The 22,502-nt window shown below is 35.3% G+C and overlaps 1 pseudogene; it reads left to right on the forward strand.

The window, feature by feature from the left end:
- The window catches only part of LOC133175353 (piggyBac transposable element-derived protein 4-like), a 33,802-nt pseudogene extending 20,581 nt beyond the window's left edge, over positions 1 to 13,221 (forward strand).
- The last annotated feature ends 9,281 nt before the right edge of the window (positions 13,222 to 22,502 follow it).

A 22,502-nucleotide genomic window follows, 5' to 3' on the forward strand; every position in this document is an offset into this window, starting at 1 on the left:
TTCTAAAAAAGAGAATGCCATGAAATTAATATATCATGACAAACATGATAAAGTGATGTATCAGTTTATCGGGAAAGAACTTAGAAAATATCCCTTATGCATTCGTTTCCCCACAGCCTTAGCTTATAAGCTAGAATAGAAAGTAAGGAGGTGATTCTTCAGAACGATACAGAAAACATGACCAAATGGATCAACGTTAGTTACATGGGCAACAATATACCGTACGCGTAGATTTATATGAAAATCTGAAATCCATGTACGTGTATTGTGACTTAATTGAACCCCAGACGGTAGGATCCAATGCCTTGAAATTATTAAGAGTGGTTCCTTATACACTCAATCTGGAAGATAAAAAACAAGCTAAATGGGAACCCGTTAGAGCGGAATATTTAAAAATGAGTAAAAAACATTTCGATAGCATTGAAATTCATATCATGACTCCTTTAGGGACTCCCATGCCTTTTTTAAGTGGAAAATCGGTCGTGAAACTTCATTTCAGAAAAGTGTACTGAGATGAGTGTACAGCTTTTTTGTTACATCCTATTGGGGGTAATGACTTGTCTGGTATGCTGTCTGTATTGTATTCAACCGTAAGACAGGGTATAAAAAGGAGTCACTTGAGTGCATTTAGATCAGTCTGACACGAGTCATGAAACATGCAGTATCATCCCGGATTATTGAGACAAAGAGGACACGGACAGTTTGTCTATCATAGAGGTTTATTACGTCAAAAAGGACACGGTATTTTAGGATCCTTGTTTAAAGTAGCAGCTCCCTTAATAGGAGGATTATTTGGAGGAGGCCAACAGCAACCACCTCCACCCCCACCACCAGCTTATTATTATCCACCCCAAAACTATCAAAGAGGGGAAGGATTTTTTACGGATTTACTGAAATCAGGGGCTAAACACGCCTTGACCGCTGCAGCTAGAACGGGGTTAGACGTGTTAGAAAATAAGAGATCTTTAAAAGACGCTGTCAAAACTCACGGAGTACAAGCCCTAAAAAATACTTCGGGAATGGTGAAACAAAGAATGAATTTAGGAGGTACTAAGAAAAGAAGAAAGAGAATGAAAAAACAGAGGGGATCGGGAATGGTGATTAAAATAACAAGAAGAAAAAGACGACAGAGAGGCAGAGGATTTTTTTCACAGATTTACTGAAAACGGGAGCTAAACATGCCTTGACTGCTGCTGCTAGAACTGGGTTAGATGTGTTAGAAAATAAGAGATCTTTAAAAGACGCTGTCAAAACTCACGGAGTACAAGCCCTGAAAAATACTTCGGGAATGGTGAAACAAAGAATGAATCTAGGAGGTACTAAGAAAAGAAGAAAAAAGACACCTGTGTTAGCCCGAGGTCCTAAGAGAAAAAGAAAAAAAAAACAAGAAGGAATTCAGACTAAGAAAACACGTCCTTTAGATATATTTGACTGACACTATAAATAGGGGAGTCAAGTGATATTGACCTTCATTTGTGAAAAAGCAATCCTAGTAGACACATCATGTTGCAACCAGATTCCTGTGCGTGTGAGATGAACAATTTAGAATTGTTCCAAGTCCCCCCGACTAATATTGCTTTAGAAGACTCCAAATGGGAAGAATATTACCCCATTTCCAGTACTTTAGATTCGGATACGGCTCCCATTGAATTTGAAATTAAAGGACAAGGAGATCAATATCTGGATTTATCTCAAACGTATGTTCAAATGGTGTGTAAATTTACCAAAGATGATGGTACTAATCTGACTGGAGCTGGGAATACTTGCGCCCCGGTGAGTAATATCTTACATTCCTTGTTTACGGAAATCGATCTCAGTGTCAATGGAAAAATAGTGACTCCTGGAACCGATACTTATCCTTACAAAGCTTATCTGGAGAAATTACTTTCTTACAAACTCAGAACTTTAATGACACAGATGAGAGCTTGTAGTCTGTGGGAAAAGATACAGCAGGACACATGGACGAAGTGGGGGTAGCAGACCTTGGAGTGGCTCAAAATAAGACATTTGATGTAACCAAGGGTGCACAGGGTGCTGCTGATACTGTGACCATTAACGAACCTATAGTCCTAGAGTTACCGGCAAATTGTAAAAACGAAGGATTTAGAAAACGTCACCAGGCCATAAATGATAGTAAGAAAATAACCTTGTTTGATCGTTTACATCTGGATCTATTTCAACAAGACCGATTTCTACCCAATGGAGTAGACGTCCATTTGAGATTTAATCGAGCTAAACCTCAGTTCTATATGATGATCAAAGCAGGAAGTACGGGAAAAGTCAAAATATTGAACATGATCTTGTGGGTAAGAAAAGTCAAACCCACGGCAGTCATGATGAATGGCATTAATCAAGGTTTGAACACTCACAGAGCTAAATATCCTTTGAGAAGAGTCGAAGTGAAAACCTTTACCATACCCACAGGAACTCAATCTAAAATCACGGATCATCTGTTTCAAAGCCAGATGCCTAAACGCATCATTTTAGGCTTTGTGGACAATGCGGCTTTTAACGGAGATAAAACTAAAAATCCGTTTCATTTCCAAAACGTGGGAATTAAGAAATTAGATGTCAGTATCAACGGAGAGAACATGAGTACTCGTTGTTTCGAACCTAATTTCAATGAAGACTTATATCTGAGATCCTATCTGAGTTTATATCAAGCACTGGGAAAATTAGGAGAAGATTGGGCCCCGGACATCACCCTAGAAGAGTATAAAAACGGATACACTTTATGGGGCTGGGATTTCACTAAAGATCAAGAAGCGCAATCGGATAAATTCCACATCATAGAAACCGGAAATCTGAGAGTAGAAGTCCAATTTACGAAGAATACGGTGAACACCTTAAATTGTGTGGTGTATGCAGAATTCGATAATCTGTTAGAAATCAACAAACAGAGAGAAGTCAGTATTGATTACTAATGGATACAGGACAGTTAAAAGAAGTTTTATCCAGAGAATTAAAGAGTTCTTCTGGTGGTGTGTACCCTTTAGATTTATTACCGGATCAAATAAGACCTCAAGAAAAAGCCATTGTGGTGAATACGGATCCTCAAGGTAAACCTGGAGAACATTGGATATGTTTGTATTTGTCCAGTCCAGTCATCGAATATTTTGATTCTTATGGATTTCCCCCCTTACAAAAAGAAATTCAAGATTTTATCCATCGTCATGCTAACCAATGGATTTTTAATCCGTACCGATATCAAGATTGGAATACAGATGTATGTGGACAATATTGCGTGTATTATTTACATCAAAGACACAAGAAGAGAAAAACCGCAGATGAGTGGTTATTTCCCTTTGACCATAGTACAGCTTTACAAAGAGATCATTATGTAGCTCAATGGTTTAAAGACACTTATCATAAAAGACCTACGGGTCATGGACAAACTTGTCAATGTTTCTATCAAAATGTTTTGTAATTGTTGTTATCAATAAAGAAAAAGAAAAAGAAATCTGTTCTTGTTTTTTTTTTTTTTAAATAAAAAAAAGGGTTGATACTAAATATAGATAGAAAAAGGTATAAATACAAGGTGTAAAATGAAAAAATATATCAGTTATTGATTTGTCTTAACCATGGGTAACAAGTCCAGTAAAGAAAAGAGTAAAATTCAATTTGGAAAAAGAGTTCTAAGAGAGGAAGATGTGGATAGAGGTATACCAATTCAAATACATGAGGATGGGACTGTTGAGATCATTTCTCATGAAAAATATAATCAATTGTTGTTGCAGGGGAGGAGATATTTATAAGTGAAGGAAAAACCTGAAAATTGTTTATTCAAACTATACAAAAAATACAATTTGAAAAATAATTTTTTAATGTTGCATGTTTAAGTTCCATGCATGTTTAAGTTCCATGCATGTTAAGTTTGTGGGAAAAAAACCCAATAAAAATCTGAAATTGAAAAAAAAACCTTGCAGGAAAACACTAGGATCTACATCTACATAATACAGCGTTCCATCAAACCTGATGATTATACCCTGGCTATGCTGGATAGGATATGATGAGAGTTCATACTCATGCAGATTTTATTTCACAGTATTACTCAGAATTGAAAAAAAAAAAAAAAAAAAAAAAAAAAAAAAAAAAAAAAAAAAAAAAAAAAAAAGCTATAAAAGAAATATGGGTAACTTTGAGGGGAAAAAAAGCCAATAGAATTAATTTCAAGAGATTGTAGATTTTTTAACCTGAATAAATCTATTTTTATTTATTTATTTATTTAATTAATTAATTAATTTATTTATTTTTTGTCTGTGAAGAAAACTACCTTTTTAAAAAGTAGGTTATCCCCCTTTAACCATAAAAAATTCATGATTAACCAAAACATGAGTTGGATATTCAATATAGAATGGGGATATTAAGAGCATACAAAAATTAAGTAAAGAGACATTACTAGAGGATTAATAATAATAATAATAAAAAGGTTTATTGAAAGGGTACCTTTTTTGATGAAACAAAAGTCTTCAGTCAGACAGATATTATTCACTGTTAAATGTTTCTCACATTAGACTCTAATATCAATATTTAAAATTCATTGTAAGATAAAACAAAAACTTTACCAAAGTGATGAACTTACATAATCCTATCATTATTTTAAATTCTTTTTGGGCTATGATTTTTTTTACTTTCAAGTTTTGTTTCTATGTTGGTCTTACTTAAATAAACACATCATTATATGTATGCATTTACCTCACTATGGAACCTAATATAACATTTTGAATATTCATTATATCACTTTATATTATAACAAGAGGCCCAAGGGCCTTAACGGTCACCTGAGTATAATACAACAATTTAGAAGTTGAATACACTGATAGATGAAGCAATGTGCCCTAAAGCAAGAGAAGTAGGAAGATCAGGATCAACAAAATAATTAGTCTAGTATTCAGTATCAACTCATAAATTAAGTTCTAATCTGTCCCCCACTTAACACTATCACCATGCAGACTATTAACAAACTATTAGTGCTTCTGTACTATTTTTAAACCCATATTAAGACCTCTAGCATTGACCTCTCTTATGGTCTTTGAAGAACTTTTAATAAGATAAGTTATTTTTGTCTCATTTTTAGCTCACCTGAGCTGAAAGCTCAAGTGAGCTATTCTGATCACCCGTTGTCCGTCTATCTGTCCGTCCGTCTGTAAACTTTTCACATTTTCAACTTCTTCTCAAGAACCACTGGGCCAATTTTAACCAAACTTGGTACAAAGCATCCTTGGGTGAAGGGGAGTTTAAATTGCCCCCTTCAAAGGGGAGATAATCAAGAAAAGACAAAAATTGGGTGGGGTCATTAAAAAATCTTCTCAAGAACCACTGGGCCAGAGAGGCTGAAACTTATGTGAAAGCATCCTGGGGAAGTGTAGATTCTAAATTGTTCAAATCATGACCCCCGGGGGTAGGGCGGGGCCACAATAGGGAATCCAAGTTTTACATTGAAATATGTAGAAAAAATCTTTAAAAATCTTCTTCTCAAGAACCACTGGGCCAGAAAGGCTGAAACTTATGTGGAAGCATCCTGGGGAAGTGTAGATTTTAAATTGTTCAAATCATGACCCCCGGGGGTAGGGCGGGGCCACAATAGGGAATCCAAGTTTTACATTGAAATATGTACAAGTAGTAAAAATCTTCTTCTAAAGAACCCCTGGGCTAGAAAAGCTGAAACTTATGTGGAAGCATTCTTGGGTAATGTAGATTCTAAATGTTCAAATCATGACCCCTGGGGGTTGGGCGGGGCCACAATAAGTACTACAAGGGGGGGATCAATTGAAAAACAGCAAAGCCAAAATTACTCAGGTGAGCGTTGTGGCCCATGGGCCTCTTGTTATTTTTCTATTACTTACAGGTCTACCTGATTATTAAAACTAAGAAAGTACTTTTTTCATTATACGATAAACATTCTTGCATAATTATCTTATTATATTAACCTTTCAAATACATTATTTACAGTGATTAATTATCAAAGGTGAATGGAAAAGGGGAATAACTTCTCTCAGTAGAATACAAATTAATAGAGCCCTGCCCAGGACCAGAATGCTTAGACGAATGGTCCAGATGTTTAAAAATCTGGTAGAAATACGCTTACTCATATCATTTAAACTTTTACTCAGTTTGCTTCCGATATGCCCAGAAGCAGAGAAGAATTTCACAGGTACAATGCATTACCCTAACACCAGAACCCAAGACCAAGGGTCAAGAAATTTACAACTTTGGAAGAGTTACCCTCATCATCAAAACTATGGACTTCAAAGAATTAACACTTTTCCACTATATTATCAAAAGCCCCCCCCCCCCCCCCCTCGTTATGCCAGAACCCTTACCCTAGGACCACAAGATTTAAGAATTCTGTTCAAAGCTCCCATTTTCATCATAGCTAAGCAATTTATTAATCAGCTCAACACTAAGGAGCAGACAGGATTAATAAATGATTAATTAATAGAATTAATGCTTTTTCACTATATAATCAATAGAGCCCCCCCCCCCCCCCCCGCTCCTCAAGAACCACAAAAAAATAAGGCCATCTATTTAAAAATTTTGGAAGAGGCATCTTTGTCTATCATAATCATGCACTTAGTTTGTTTAAATAATCTCCAGTAGCAGAGATGAAGATTTTCAAAGAATTAATGCTTTTTCACTATATAATCTATAGAGCCACGCCCTAACACCAGAACCCCTGACCCTGGGGCCATGAATTTCACAATTTTGGAAGAGGCACTCTTGCTCATCATAACTATGTACTTAATAACTTTATTTAATACCCAGGAGCAGAGAAGAAGATTTTCAAAGAATTAATGCATTTTCACTATATAATCAATAGAGCCACGCCCTAACACCAGAAACCCTGACCCTGGGGCCATGAATTTCACAATTTTGGAAGAGGCACTCTTGCTCATTATAACTATGTACTTAGTAACTTTATTTAATACCCAGGAGCAGAGAAGAAGATTTTCAAAGAAATAATGCACTTTCACTATATGATCTATATAGCCCCACCCTGGGGCCAGAACCCCTGACCCTGGGGCCATGAATTTCACAATTTTGGTAGAGGGCTCAATGCTTATTACAATGATGCCAACAGTTTGACTGCTTGATGTCCAGGAGTAAAGAAGAAGATTTTTAAAGATTGCATTATTTTTAAAAATGTTCAAAAGTTAACGCACGACGACGGACGAAAACAGATAGCAATAGGTCACCTGAATGACTCAGGTGACTTAATAAAGTGAGAGAAAAAAGTCATAAATATATATGAATAGTATTTATAACCTTAAAATAAACCCTCAAATTCCAAGGTCCCTTAGTTGTTTTTTTTTCAACAATTTAGACCTGACTTTGAATTTTAAAATGTCTTCTGTTTCCTTTCATATTCCCAAATATTATGGAAAATAAAATATTACTTCAGATTTAGAAAGTATAAGCTATTACAAGAAAAATAATACCAAACTTGCATTCATTGAAAAATAAAAAAGGTATAGTCATTTAAGAGAACACACCAGTATAGATTCATTGACCTTAACATAATGATTTTTATGGAAATTCAAGTCTTCTTACAAAATATTACTTAATATTTAGATGGGATATTACAAGAAAAATAATCAAGGTGTGTACCAAAGCGAAATATGACTCATATTTTTGAGTTAATCTAAGATTAATATATTTTTAAAGTTGCATGTAATTTAAAATCAAAATTAAACATTACCAAAATAGGATATGGTTTAGCAGGAGGAAATTGGGCTCATCATAGACAATATATTGAACAATTTGTACACACTTATCAAAAACAAGTGTACATTCTTCATAAACATTGATTGTGTGTGTGTGTGTGTTATAAATATTGACTGTGAAAAAAATTGTTTTTATGTTATTTCATTTAAAAAAAAATTGTTTTTATGTTATTTCATTTTAAAAAAAAATTGATTAATGTTTTTAAATTTAAAAAAAAAAAAAAACCAGTGACTGTGTGTTTTTATGTGTTCATAAAAAAATGAATTTAAAAAAAATGTTTTATTTCATTTAAGGAGAAGGACCTTAAGCTTAAAAAATACTTGTCATTCAATTTTTTTTCATATTTTGTATATTTCTAATTAAGTATGTCCTACATATCTTAAAGCAGTTATATCATTAGGTTTCTTACCTTATTTTGGAGATATTGATTGACAAATACTATGCCTTATAGTATCTAAGTAGAGTTTCAATTCTCCATGTTTCCGGGCTCATTACTCTGTCCATAGTGGGAATTTTTTTAACATATATAAAAAATATTAAATTTGAAATGTATCTTTTACAATATTTCAGAGTATGAATAGGGTTTAAAATTCGAAAAAGCAAGTTTCGTCTATCACACTGCATCCGGATAGGGAAATCTACGCACTTTTTAAGACAACTTAAACAATAAAAAACGTAATTTACAAAAAATTCCATCATTCAATATTTTTTAATTTATGATGAAATGCAAATCATTCAAATTATTGATTAACTGTAAAAATTTCGAATGATGAAGCTGACCTCAATATTTCACAGGACATCGTTAAAGAGGACATAAGCATGACAGAAACGTGTCATGTTACATTTCTCGAGTACGGGAAAAACCAACTATGACGTCACACGTAAGCTAAATAAGCGAAATAAGATACACCTACATAAGATTTCCGTCATTAGCCATGCAAAAATAATTTTTGTGTTCCCCGTCTCTCTAGATATTTCATCATGTACTGGTTATGACCTGTTTTTACATAATAATACCGTCCCTGTGTTCACCGAGTATGATCTTGCTGTACTAACAGATCGTGTATGATGTCACCGACTTGTTGGACGCGCAGTTTAGGAAAACAGAGGGGTCGGTCAATCTTTTCCATAATTTGTTAATGTTTACAAGAATGTTAAAACTTTTTACTCTTTTTTTATATAAGATGGTAATTAAAGTTTAAAAAAATGTCAAAAATTTATACAAGAACTTACGCTTTACACGTTTTGCAATTATATAGACGGAGACTATGACGTAGTTAAACAGAGTCATGTGACCATGTGTCCTTCATGCCCTTAAAAGAAAATCATGAATGTTTTTTTTTAAAAAAACAGTGACCTGGTGTTTATACGTTTCTATAACCTTGATGTTTTTAAAAAGGTATCTTTTCGAATCATTAAAGTGGCCCTTATAAGGGCCTTTGGGTTGATTTTTTTTATCAAGGGTTTACTCCCTGAAAGATCTGGGTCCGCCTCTGCCTCTCCCACGGAACTCTCTTCTGCCTGAGGGGTGGTCGCTGATTTGAAGTTAATGGCTCTAAGATGACCCCTGATCTCCTTGTTGACACATTCCTTGGCTCAATCATGCGACAGAGGGGGCAACTAGCGCCCCTATCCACTAACCTGGCTGTACATATGTAACAAGCCACTCTCTTACGACAGCCGCAGCAGATATAATTTGCTGAATTCCTCTTCTCCAAGCAGATGTTGCAAGTGATCTTGTCCACTTCTTGGTTCCCCCACCGAGGAGTGACTCCCTGGAACATCTCTGGCGGTATATCTGCTCTTGGTGGACTGGGGGGATCTGGGGGTGGCGAATACTCCCTCATTGGAGGGGGGTCTCCCATCTCCATGGAGGGCTGTCAGGCTGAACAACAGCAGCAGCAGCTCTTGGTGGTGAGGGTATGGCCGGTGTGGGACTCGCTGGTCTCATGCGGTGGGCTCACTGGGGTGTCCGGGATAGAGAAATTCCTCATGGGTGGTGATTCCGGACTGTCCAACATTCTGGGAGGAGATAGGTTGCGAATAGGGCTTCCTAAAGGTGCCGAATAGGGAGCCGTCCTCTGTCGTCGCCTTCTCTGAATGTCAGAATTCAGCCGCACCCTCCCCATATTCAAACGGGCTAGCTCTCTCCTTGTCTCTGACCTCCTAGCAATCCATATTGATACAATTTCCACACCGGGAACTAGGAAAAAATCCTGAAAATCCTCCTCCTGATCAGAGTCAGCCATGCTGATTTTGCTCTCAATAGACTGATTGCTAACAGAATGACATGGAGATTTGGCAAGGTGCCGTATTTATGCGCACAGCACGAGCGTAAAAGAGAGCACCCTAAAGGCGAGAGCCAAAAAAATCATGGCGACGTCAAATTGCGTTATTTTGTGCTTCAGGATATATACATTGAAGTGAATAACTTATTATGGGATTAGAAATAGTTTCAATCATCTTAGCCATAAGACGAAGGTAAGTTTCAGGCATGATTTCACAGTATTTTTGATGCATGACATTTATCTGTCGTCTAGAAAAGAAGCATTGATGTTGAACCGAAGTACTAAAATCGGGTCACCTGAATACGTCAAATAAGTATTTTAACCCTTTTTAGGGTTTGATACAAGGAAAACTTAATCTATACAATGAGATTAAACCTAGGGAAAAGTGATAATGGTGTTTTTAAATCAAATGAATAATTTCAAGTGTAAAAATATAGCCAGAGTCTTTTTAGGCATAGACACAAGAAGGCGAAGGTCGGCCATAATATTCAGACACAGCGTCCAACACAGGGTTACAAATTACCCGGATGTATTGAGAGTGTTGTTTCGAGAGGGTTGTTTCCCTCCATGTTGGAAAGTAAGGTATGGCAGATTTTTTGAAAAAAAAAAGGATTTGGTGGACATATCTAGAATATTAATTAAGGTAAGGGGTAAATATTTCTTATTTTATTTTGTTTGTTTTATCGTAACACACAATTTTTCCTCGGTCTTTTTTAAATGTCTTTGGTTGGTATAATCTCATGTTGGCAACCTCTGGTCTGAATTTTTATTGGCTGAAATATTTCTTTCCGGTTGATCTGGTCTGTGTTGTGATACTTCCAGTAACACTTGATATGCCGTTGTGGTTTTTCCATTTCCTGATATGAGGATGTGTTGGTTCTTTGGTGAAATGAAAATGATGGGTGTCTCATAGCCATTGTCAACACAAGCAGGATGGCAATATACGCAGGCATTTCCTCTGTCTTTTTTAATGTCCTTGGTTGGTATAAACTCATGTTGGGGATGAAGCATTAATTTGTTGTGATAACTGAGAATTTTCCTCTGGTTGTGATGAAGCATTACTTTGCTGTGCTAAGTCTGAAGGATTTTCTGTAGGCATTGTCAACACAAGCAGGATTATATCAACTTTATTTTGTTTGTTGTATGGAAAAACACATTTTTTCCTCTATCTTTCTTATGTCCTTGGTTGGTAAAATCTCATGTTGGCGACCCCTGGGGTTGATCTGGTCTGTGTTGTGAAAATTCCACTAAAACTTGGTAGGCCGTTGTGGTTTTACCATTTCTTGATATGAGGATAAGCCTTAGATATTTTCCTTTTTGACATTTTCTCTTTATTTGGAATGATAGATTTCAGTGTATGGTTTTGTGTAAACTCCATACTTTCCTTTTGAGGTTTCAATTTTTCACAATATAACAGTAATTAATACATGAATTGAATAAATCATGATTTCTAGGCTATATGTGACTGATAAGTTTCAACAGGAACTGAAGAAGACTTCGTTGAGAAGATTCCATCTGGTCTGTGTTGTGATAATTCCACTAAAAAAAACCCAATAATTAATACATGAATTGAATAAAGCATGATTTCTAAGCTAAATGTGACTGATAACTTTCAACAGGAACTGAAGAAGACTCTTCGTTGAGAAGATTCCGCCTGGTCTGTGTTGTGATAATTCCACTAAAAAAACAATAATTAATACATGAATTGAATAAAGCATGATTTCTAAGCTAAATGTGACTGATAACTTTCAACAGGAACTGAAGAAGACTTCGTTGAGAAGCTTCCGGCTGGTCTGTTGTGATAATTCCAGTAAAACTTGATATGCCGTTGTGGTTTTACCATTTCTTGATATGAGGATAAGCCTTAGATATTTTCCTTTTCGACATTTTCTCGTTATTTGGAATGATAGATTTGAGTGTATGGTTGATCTGGTCTGTGTTGTGATAGTTCCAGTAAAACTAGGTAATATTGAAGGTGGTTATCCAGTTATCTTCTGTTCTGAAAATATTTGGATTCCAAGCTTTAAATCAGGAGAGGGTCAATGTCCCTTCCGATAGATTGCCTCTGATGATCTATGTCTTATGTTGTAATTAGTTATTGAGCAAACAAAATATGATGAGAAATATTTACCCTTTTCCCTTATTTTTCAGGAATTCCGGTTTGCAGAGCAGCAGCAGCAGTGATGGGTTGAATGATTAGGACCAGCGTACTAAAATGTAATTGATCCGGACCCAAAAATACCAGCCTATCTCCCCACCCGGACCCAAAAATACCCGGCTATCCAGGCTGCTTATACTACTGACAACGCAATATGTGCTTTGGATTGGCCCTATATTATCGTTTAATTAACTGTTAAGCTTAATATTTATATCGCAAAAGAGCTTCCGTATATTGTCCTAGTGAAAAAGTGAGCCGTCGATTGTAAAAGTCAGCGCTTCTCGTAAAAGTCCACTTGCAGACTCCATTACTGGTCATACATATGCATTTTTGTTTACCTTGGCAAGAGAACAAAACTCAACAACAGATCGAAAGGACTTGGCAAGCATACAATGTTGTGATGGAATTGAGCAGAAAACTCATCGATCGGGGATACAGAATTTATACAGATTCTTTTTATACCACTCAACATTTGGCAATCTCTTACAGAAGAAGACATATCTGATAGGTGCTGTAAAAAGAACAAGCATTGCTATGCCCAGTAGCTTGAAAGACATTGAATTGTTTGAAAAGGTGTCCTCACGAGGAGATTTACGATGGCATAGGGAAGGTGATTTTGTGTATGTACAGTGGAGAGACTGCAAAACTGTAACCATCATTTCTCCTATACACAAAGGCTCTGCAATTGGACACTGTCAAAGAACTGTGATTGAACGGTCAGGCGACAAGAAGAAGATGCTAGTGCAACCAGTTGTTGTTCAGGATTACAACAGTAATATGGGAAGTGTTGACAAATCCAACCAAATGCTGAACAAATATCCATGCTATCCATTTTTCAATGGTGGAAAGTGTTATTTTTTTCACAGTATTAACATTATGGTTGTGAATTCTTTCATTATTCTCAAAGAATTTATGAAGTGTAACACTGAAAGTTCAGTTCGTGTGGTCTCATCAACTTTTAGCCAGCTTGAGTACCGTGAGAGTCTTGCCATTTCATTGATGAGCATGGATGAGAATCACCATCTTCCTCCCAGTACTAACTTTTTGTGATAATCAGTGCTTACCGATGATATCGGAAAACCGCAGAGACTGTGTATGCTGCAATGGAGAAGCCTCAATGAAAGGACAGAAGGTTTCAAGTACTAAGACCCACTATTACTGTGCCGAATGTGAAGTTCCTCTCGGTCTTTTTAAGGTGGCATTCTCCAGAGGGAAGAGCAGTTCAAGATGGGGCAAAGACAAAGGGAAGAAAAAGGAAACTTTGAGATTGTATTCATTAATTAGGTTACACTTTGAGATTGTATTCATTACTTTAAGTTAAAATTTCGGCCGCTCCATATGTAAATAGTGTTTTTGTCAACTTTCTTGTATTTCATTTAATATGCGAGTTTTTTTTTTTTTTTTTTGTCGGGTGCGGAAATTGGCCGCTCCATATGTAAATTCCCTTTTTTCAATTTTCTTGTATATCATTTAATAAGTGAGTGTTTTGTCGGATGAGGAAATTGGCTGCTACATATGTAAAAATTTTTGGGGGGTCAATTTTCTTGTATTTCATTTAATATGCGAGTGTTTTGTCGGGTGCGGAAATTGGCCGCCCCATATGTAAATTCCTTTTATTTTCCTTGTATTTCATTTAATATGCGAGTTTTTTTCTCGGGTGCGGAAATTGGCTGCTCCATATGTGAATAGTGTTTTTGTCGATTTTCTTGTATTTCATTTAATATGTGTTTTGTCGGGTGCGGAAATTGGCCTCTCCATACGTAAATACTTTTTTGTCAATTTTCTTGTGTATCATTTAATATGCGAGTGTTTAGTCGGGTGCGGAAATGGGCCGCTCCATTTGTAAATTCCCTTTTTCAATTTTCTTGTATTTCATTTAATATGTGAGTGTTTTGTCGGGTGCAGAAATTGGCTGCTCCATATGTAATTTTTTTGGGTCAATTTTCTTGTATATAATTTAATATGTTAGTGTTTTGGGGTGCGGAAATTGGCCGCTCTATATGTAAATTTTTTTTTTTGGTCAATTTTCTTGTATTTCATTTAATATGCTAGTGTTTTGTCGGGTGCGGAAATTGGCCGTTCCATATGTAAATTCCCTTCTTTCAATTTTCTTGTATTTCATTTAATATGCGAGTGTTTTCTCGGGTGCAGAAATTGGCTGCTCCATATGTAAATGTTTTTTTTTTGTTTTTTTTTGTTAATTTTTTTGTATATCACTGTATATGCGAGTGTTTTGTCGGGTGCGGAAATTGGTCGCTCCATATGTAAATTCGGAATCCCTTTTTTTTTCTTCAATTTTCTTGTATTTCATTTAATTATAAGTGTTTTGTCGGGTGCGGAATTTGGCCGCTCCATATGTAAATTCCATTATCTTCAATTTTCTTGTATTTCATTTCATATGTGAGTGTTTTTTCGGGTGCGGTAATTGGCTGCTCCATATGTAAATTCCTTTTTTTCGCCAATTTTCTTGTATATCATTTCATATGCGAGTGTTTTGTCGGGTGCGGTAATTGGCCGCTCCATTTGTAAATATTTTTTCGTCAATTTTCTTGTCTATCATTTAATATGTGGTTTATTGGGTGCGGTAATGGGCTGCTCTTTGTGTATTTTTTTTTTTCAGTTTTCTTTTATAATTTACCATGTGAGTGTTATGTCGGATGTGGTGATGGGCTGCTCAAAGAGTAATTTTTTTTTTTCAGTTTTCAGTTATAATTTACCATGCGAGTGTTATGTCGGATGCGGTAATTGGCCAGTCCAAGTGTAAATATTTTGTCCAGTTTTCATTTATTGTTTACCATTTGAGTGTTATGTCGGATGTGGTAATAGGTTATTCATAAAAAATGTTATGTGGTGTTATCGTAGTGAAGAAGATATTTTGGTGTAATATAACAACATAACCAGTCAAATACATAAAAACGTAATGGATCCATCCATATTGAAGTTGGCGAAAAGGAAAGAGCCAGTATTCCAGTGCACGTATGAGCGATTGATTGTTTGTTGTTTAACACCCCTCTCGAGAATTTTTCACTCATATGGAGACGCCACCACTTGCCGGTGGAGGGCTACAAATTTTGACCTATACTCGGCACTTAGGGCCATTGAGCAGTGATTGATCTTTTTCGTGGCAGCACCTACTGCGACACGGGACCTCGGTTTATACGGTCTCATCCACGTCCCGCAGTGGGACGTATGAGCGATGTAGAGAACATGGAGACAAGAACATGATACGGTTTCAATACAAATCTTGCCTGGTGTTTTTCTTGAAAATGAAAGTGATGTAAAAAATTAAAACTCATGCTTTCTGAATCATTGAAATTCCACGTTGAAAGATCATACAAATAATTTTTCTCACATGACCTTCTAAATGCTAATTGTGACGTCATACACGTGCATTTCCCTGTATTTTCTTAAAAAGTTGCAGAAGACACCAATTTTCAATCGAATATTTTCTTTCAGATAATATTGTCCACAGGGATCGCCCATAAAGATTTTGAAATATGCAATTTTTCAGAGAATTTTTAATTAACACAACATATCCGAAAATTAAAGTGGGCGATGGCTGTGGACTCTATTTTGTTAAGGAAAATAACCCTTGAAATGGGTTAGTTTGAGGCTTTTTCTGTTTAAAGCAATATGAGCTGCAACTTTGATGTCAGAAATTTTTGTTGCAAAATTGTAATTAACTATTTCAATGACAGAAAAAAAGAATGTTTATAAACTTCTTTTGTTTATATTTGCAATAGAAAAACTATTTATAAGTTTTGATTGAGGCAACATTATATAAATAGTGCACGTTTTTGAGGGTAACAGTTGAAATTGACACCCCAAGGAAAACCATTGTCAACCGACGCGTCAGCGGAGGTTGACAATGGTTTTCCTTGGGGTGTCAATTTCAACTGTTACCCTCAAAAACGTGCACTATTTATTTTATTATACTGAATGTCTTATTGATTTCGGATGTCAAAAGAAAAATTCGGAGATCGTTGAGTTCACGCTTAGAAAGCTTTCAGACTCCCCGCTTCTATTTTTCTCAATAAGAAAGCTTCGGAAAAGATTTACCAACCTTTTTATTGTTTGTTTGCTACTCAAAAAGTCCTTTATCGTCTAAAGTTTGCATTCGCAAGGATGTTTCGTCTGTCGTTTGTTGTTTTCAAGTAAGCTACATCGGACGCAAGCTTTTATTGACGTCGTTTATTCGGCTTCTTTCAAACGCACAACTGACGCTTTGAGAATTCTACGGTGAACCGTACGCGCATGATTTGAACGCATGTGATATTTTCGTAATGTTACTCGTTGTTAAGTGTGTTGCTAACGCTGAGGGTAACATTACGGATTGTTAAATGCGTGTAAACCAATCAGATATTAGTATTTAACATGAAAGTATAATAATAATTATTGTCGTCCTGTACAATATTGATTTCTTATATATCACTATATATTTTATTGTACAAAATCCTTTATTCTGAAGCAATTTGATGCTTTATTTGTCTAACTGATCAAAAAGGTTTAAATTACATACAAATTTATCATAATAACACATTTTAACAGCAAAATAAAATTCTCAAAAATGCAGTTCATATTGCTTTGAAATGGAGAAATGCATCAAATTAATTACGTCATAATTCCAGAATGGTACTCTTTCATGTCATATTCTTTCCTGATTAACCACAGTCATATAATCAAGTAATATTTAAGCCAGTTTCAAGCCTTTTTGAAAACATTTTTCACAATAAAGCTAAAACTGTACCCTCTTTTCAATAGAAAGACACGGCTTGCTTAAGGTTTTGCCAAAGGTCAACATGTCCAAAAATTTAATTTTACAATAGCTCCAAAACCATGTGAGGTATAAAGTTAAAACTTTTACAGTTTATAAATATATCATTGATTAACAGAAAGTATCACTTGAAAACAAATATTTAAAAAAAAAATTTTTGGAGAAAAAAAAAATAAAAAAAAATTGGCATATTTAAAAAAAAATGCACCTGTTTAATTCTGTGCTTTTAGTGAAAACCATCATTGCAGAAATAATATATGTTTATCAATGAAGGGCAAGTTGGACGTGAATGGTCTCTGAAAGGCTGTTATTGAAAGTATGGCATGTATAAAGACAAGACCCCTTTAAAATCCGCCATTTGCAATGTACTTTCGGTTTCAAATCTTAACATTTGGACAAAATAAACAGGTAAAACAACTTTCCAGAGGCTATCGAAGTCCAACTTGCCCTTCATTGATAAAGATACATTGTTTCTGCAATGATGGCTTTCACTAAAAGTACGGAATTTATTAGTGTATTTTAAAAAAATATATGCATTTTTTTAAAGAGTTTTTCTCGATAAATATTTTTTTAAGTATTTGTTATCAAGTGATACTTTCTATCTGTTAATCAATGATATATTTATAAACTGTGAAAGTTTTAACTTTATAAACCACATAGTTTTTGAGCTATTGTAAAAATAAATTTTTTGACATCTTGACCTTTGGCAAAACCTTAAACACGTGGAGAAGAGACAAGTGCCATATAGTGTTGTGCTGTCTGTGATTTTGTTTCCATGAAGGAGAACGACGTGAAGAAACATCACAAGTGGTATGTCCCACATAAGAGTAAGGAGTTGGATCAATTTGAAATCATAAGAGAGGGCAAAGACGATTTGAGATTAAAGAAGTGGGAGGGATCTGCCTCGTTAACCTATTGGATGGAGAAATTACAGAAGAAAAAGTAGAAGACTTTTATTAATATACTAGTTTTTTTTAATTAGTCTTGATTATTTATTATAAACTGTTAATTTTCTGCAAATTTAAAAATCTTACAAATGCTACTTGAGAGCTTAATAGGTTAGCGATTAATTTCAGCTACCCGTGAGCATTACAAGTAGTTTAATGGAGGAAGCTACATGTACATATTTTATTGGAAAATGTTTATACAAAGTACATGCACTTCAAATTATTTGTCTAAATCTGTCATTCTTTGATTATACATAAATTTAATAAATATGTGCGAGATATATTTAAAGTTGGCATTGACAGATAGGAAGAAAAAAAATCCTTTTAAGTGCTTAGCAATGTACTTGACAAGATTACACAAGAATTTTCTTAAATATTTTAGTGACAGACGATGACAATGCTGTATGGAATGCAGCTAAAAATGACGAATTACATTTTCTTTGTATTTGGCATATCACAAAAACAGGCGTTTAAAAATTCAACAACGTATAAAAGACACGCACCAGCAAGCAGAGATGTTTTGTTTATAAAGTGTTGGGATGGAAACTGAGTCTGAAACACTGTATAATACGTCTTCAGAGTTTTGGTTCAAATAACAGTCCGAGATAAATCTGCTTTAATAAAATATGTTAATGACTTTTATTTATTTAGATGCGAGAAGTAGGCAATGTGTTAAAAATTGTGAATATTCTGAAGTTAATATTAATAAGTTTCTGAAAAGTTTTCATAATCAATTATAACAACCTTCTTTGAGGGAAAAAGAAACCTTTGGATGGATTGAGTGTGTATTGTTTAACTCCTATTCGGGAATTTTTCATTCATATAGAGACGTCACCGTATGCCGGTGAAAGGCTTTAAATTTAGACCCATACTCGGCACTCAGGGCCATCGAACAGTGAGGTTTCTTTCTCGTGCCAATGCCTACCGTGACACGGGACCTCGGTTTTTAAGGTCTCATCCAAAAGACCCGTGACATTTGACAAAGGAACAGTCCCTATCTATGTTTTTTCCACGTCCTAGGGTTTGACGCGGCGCAGCGAACGAGAACTGAACCCGGACCTCCCGATCATGAAGCGAGCGCCCTACTACTAGGCTACCGTGACCGGTCCCATTTGATAGATGTTTTTTAAAACGCTACTGCAGATCGAGAATCATTTGTACTTCAAAATTTTGACAACCCAGAAATTTAGCATACCTTGTGAAGAAAATATCAAGACCTCTGATTATCACCAAAGTAGATTTGATATATGCGATTCTGCAGTTTGTCAGATTAATAAAACACCCTTTCACTTACTTCTCAAAACAAGTTGTATACCATTATTGTAAATGCACAGAGATGTCCTGAAATACACCGATACACTAAATGTAAAAAGAACTGTGTTTAGATTTGAGTAGACACCAACTTACTTGCAATTTCCATGACTTTGGAGATGGGAATACTTGTAAACATAACTCAAGGTCAAGTACTTACTGATTAGAGATACCTGTACAACTCCTTTAGATGAAAAAAAAATTGAATTTGTTAAAGACAAGGCCATCAGTACACCGTTGAAGAGAATACTGCAAAGATTCAAGGTATAAAGGAAAGAATGGAAAATTACGTCCAAGATAAGGAAAGGTCCCCATGTTTAAATATAATAATTTCTGCTTTAGTCTGCATCATTTCTGTAAATGTTGAATGTGAAAAATCTTCCTAGTTCTCTCTGAAGAATTTACATATTGAAAAAGAAATATCTTCAAATGGTAACGTCATGCAACAAGTGTAAGGCCCACAATCAAGAATTCTGACAGAAAGGGACAAAACATTATTTAAGGTAACCATCTCAGCAAGAGAAAGATAATGTTCAGGAACAATTTCACAAACAAGGTCAAACTACTCCTCATTCTAATGAACTGGAACAAGATCCAAGGATAGGATCCCCTGTTGCAACATATTCCTCCTCGAGACAACTACGTTCCAATGAAGCACCTATCCTACCATCAAAAACACAAGATTCAGTCATAAATCTGAATGATTCTCAAGGTCTACCTTCCTGGTATTGGATTCCTCTATCACTTGTTGGTAGGAAAACAACAGTTGGTTAAAGTAATGGGAAAATTTACAGGCGGACAACACAATTAAATGGGAATAATGAAAACTAGATATGTAACTTCAACTTAATAAAAATGTATTCCCTGAAATCTATGGTCATGGTTGTATACAAGTAATGATTTCTGGAAGGAAAGGAATAAATTTAGACTCAAGGACTTTATTGTGCTTTATCATAGGAAGAAGAAAAGTCCAGTCGCCATCTGACATTTCAAATATGTGAAGTAAATTATTTATAATGTAATATCAAAATTGTAAACTGTAATGTCTGCAATAAAATAAATGTAAAACTATTATATTTTAAAACTGAAAATTAAGTTAAGTGTTGACAACTGCAAATAGCATAAAGTCAGTCCAGTAGTACATTGGCAATGGTAGATTAGCATATTCCGTCCGCTCTATAGACCAGTGTCAAGTTGCATGTTGTCTCCTAAACAGATTTGATGATAACTTGTGAATAAACGATAAGGACAGTCATAACGTCTTTTTGAACCAAGTGTTGCTGAAGACTTACTTTTAACTCTATGTATTAATAGGCCTACATTTGCATATACACTCTTGGTTAAGGCCTTAGACCATACGTAAACATTGACGTCATTTCTTTTCTTATGACGTTTGTGAAGTTAAATTTGCGTCACAAATCCACGAAATCAAGGAGAGTGAACGGAATAGAATAGGAGTTTTGTCATTCTTTTTTCAGATTTCTAAGAATCTGAATATATATTGTGCAATCCACCACATAGTGCTTATAGCATGTGTATATGACATACTCTTATCTTTTCAGTGACCTATCATTCTTTTTCACCCATAGTGTCCTCGAAAAAAAAAATTCAAGTCGAAACATACATTGCTAAACAAAGTTATGTTGACTGACGAAGTATCTAAACACAGTTTCGTAAAAGCTGTGGGTGCAAAAGAATCAACTGTGCAATTCTTCCGAATGCAAACGAGCTCAAGTCCTCTCTAGAACGAAATATTTGCCAACTTTTAGCGAAAAATTTCTTGTCCTTTTCCTAGACAGGCTGCTACTTCCTCTGCAGACCTGATTTCAATGTTCTTTAAGTTCAATACTGCTTCTTTACACTGCTTATTAATTTTATTATTGATGTTTGTTTAACTTGTTAAACCTCTAATATCTAGAAGTGTCATCAAGATTTCAACATCTCTATCTCGGATTTTTGACTTTAATGTTGCCATTGAAGGTCCTTCATTTATCCACTCTGCTGCAGGACGTCTTCTGTTCTTTTTGCATTCTACGCACAGTTTGTTTCGACTTGTATCAAAGAAACAGTTCTTAGATGTTTGCATCTTTTCTCTAGTCGATTGTTGTTTTGACACCATCTGGTCTTTCAGAGGCACGATTCATGCACAATTTAAAAAAATCTTGCAACTTCGAGAAGTATTATTTTCAACAGATTTTCCACACGTTTCCTTTTCCAGTATCTGTTTTTAGGGCTTATTTGCCCCAAACAATGTTTCGGACCTACTGTACGAACGTAAGGCGGTTTCATAGACCACTTAATCGGGATGACACACCGTGCTGTTGATCGAGGTTTGCTCAGCGTTGTGATTGTTGCATATTTCATATCTTTGTTCCAAGGTTCGTATCCTTGTCTGAATATAACTGGTATAATTCTCTTTTTTTCTTTGATCTATCGAGTGTAGACATGTTACTATTCAATTATATAAAAATTCACATAACATTCCTTACGACTTTCTCTGTGAAAAGCATAGTACGTATATTGTATATTGACCAGTATTTTGCTATTTGTGGATCAAGGGAGCTAAAACACATAGGTATGATGCGATGAGACGCATACACTTCACTATTTCCCACGTGCTTAATGTGTGAAATATACCCCATGAGTAAATGAGGGATGACATACTTTGATTTTCATCCTTTTTCTTTCACTTCATTACGAAAATTCGGTAATACGCAATTTTCTATGATTGACTACAGCTACGAGTAGCTGATCAAATCGCAACGTTCGTACGGGTCCCAACAAAACATCAGGATCTGATAAAAAAAAAAAAACAAAAACAACAACCAGTTATTGCCTTTTTCTCGGGTATCTCTTAATTTGACTTTAAAAGTATCGTAAATTTTTCTTTGTCAACATGTTTCACTTCGCTGTTTTGCCGTAGCACGTATATATTCCGTTATTTAATTAGATAAAAAATGGAGTTGAAAGGAGCGCAATTCTAGTTAATCACTAGATAGCGCCACTGCTTCGCCGAATTGTCGCAGTGAGATCTTCCAAGGGTTTTGTAGATTTTGAACAATCAGCATTGATGTTGAACATTTCTGGGAAAAACATCCCGTCTTTCTACCCACCGAATTTTGTTATCCTGAGTCTGAAGAGAGCAAACAAACATTATTTTAAACATGACCTCAGGTAAGCTGAAGTCTCCCCGTTGCATTCATTTTTTTTAATGTCAACTTAATCAAACACTGAAGCTATTAATTATGGCATTATAAAAGGGATATTTTGTTTTAATAAAATTTTTTCCTCAAAATAGA

This window comes from Saccostrea echinata, unplaced genomic scaffold (assembly GCF_033153115.1).
Source record: "Saccostrea echinata isolate AGI-Se365-2 ecotype Australia unplaced genomic scaffold, CSIRO_AGI_Sech_v1 ptg000062l, whole genome shotgun sequence".
Lineage (NCBI taxonomy): Eukaryota > Metazoa > Mollusca > Bivalvia > Ostreida > Ostreidae > Saccostrea > Saccostrea echinata.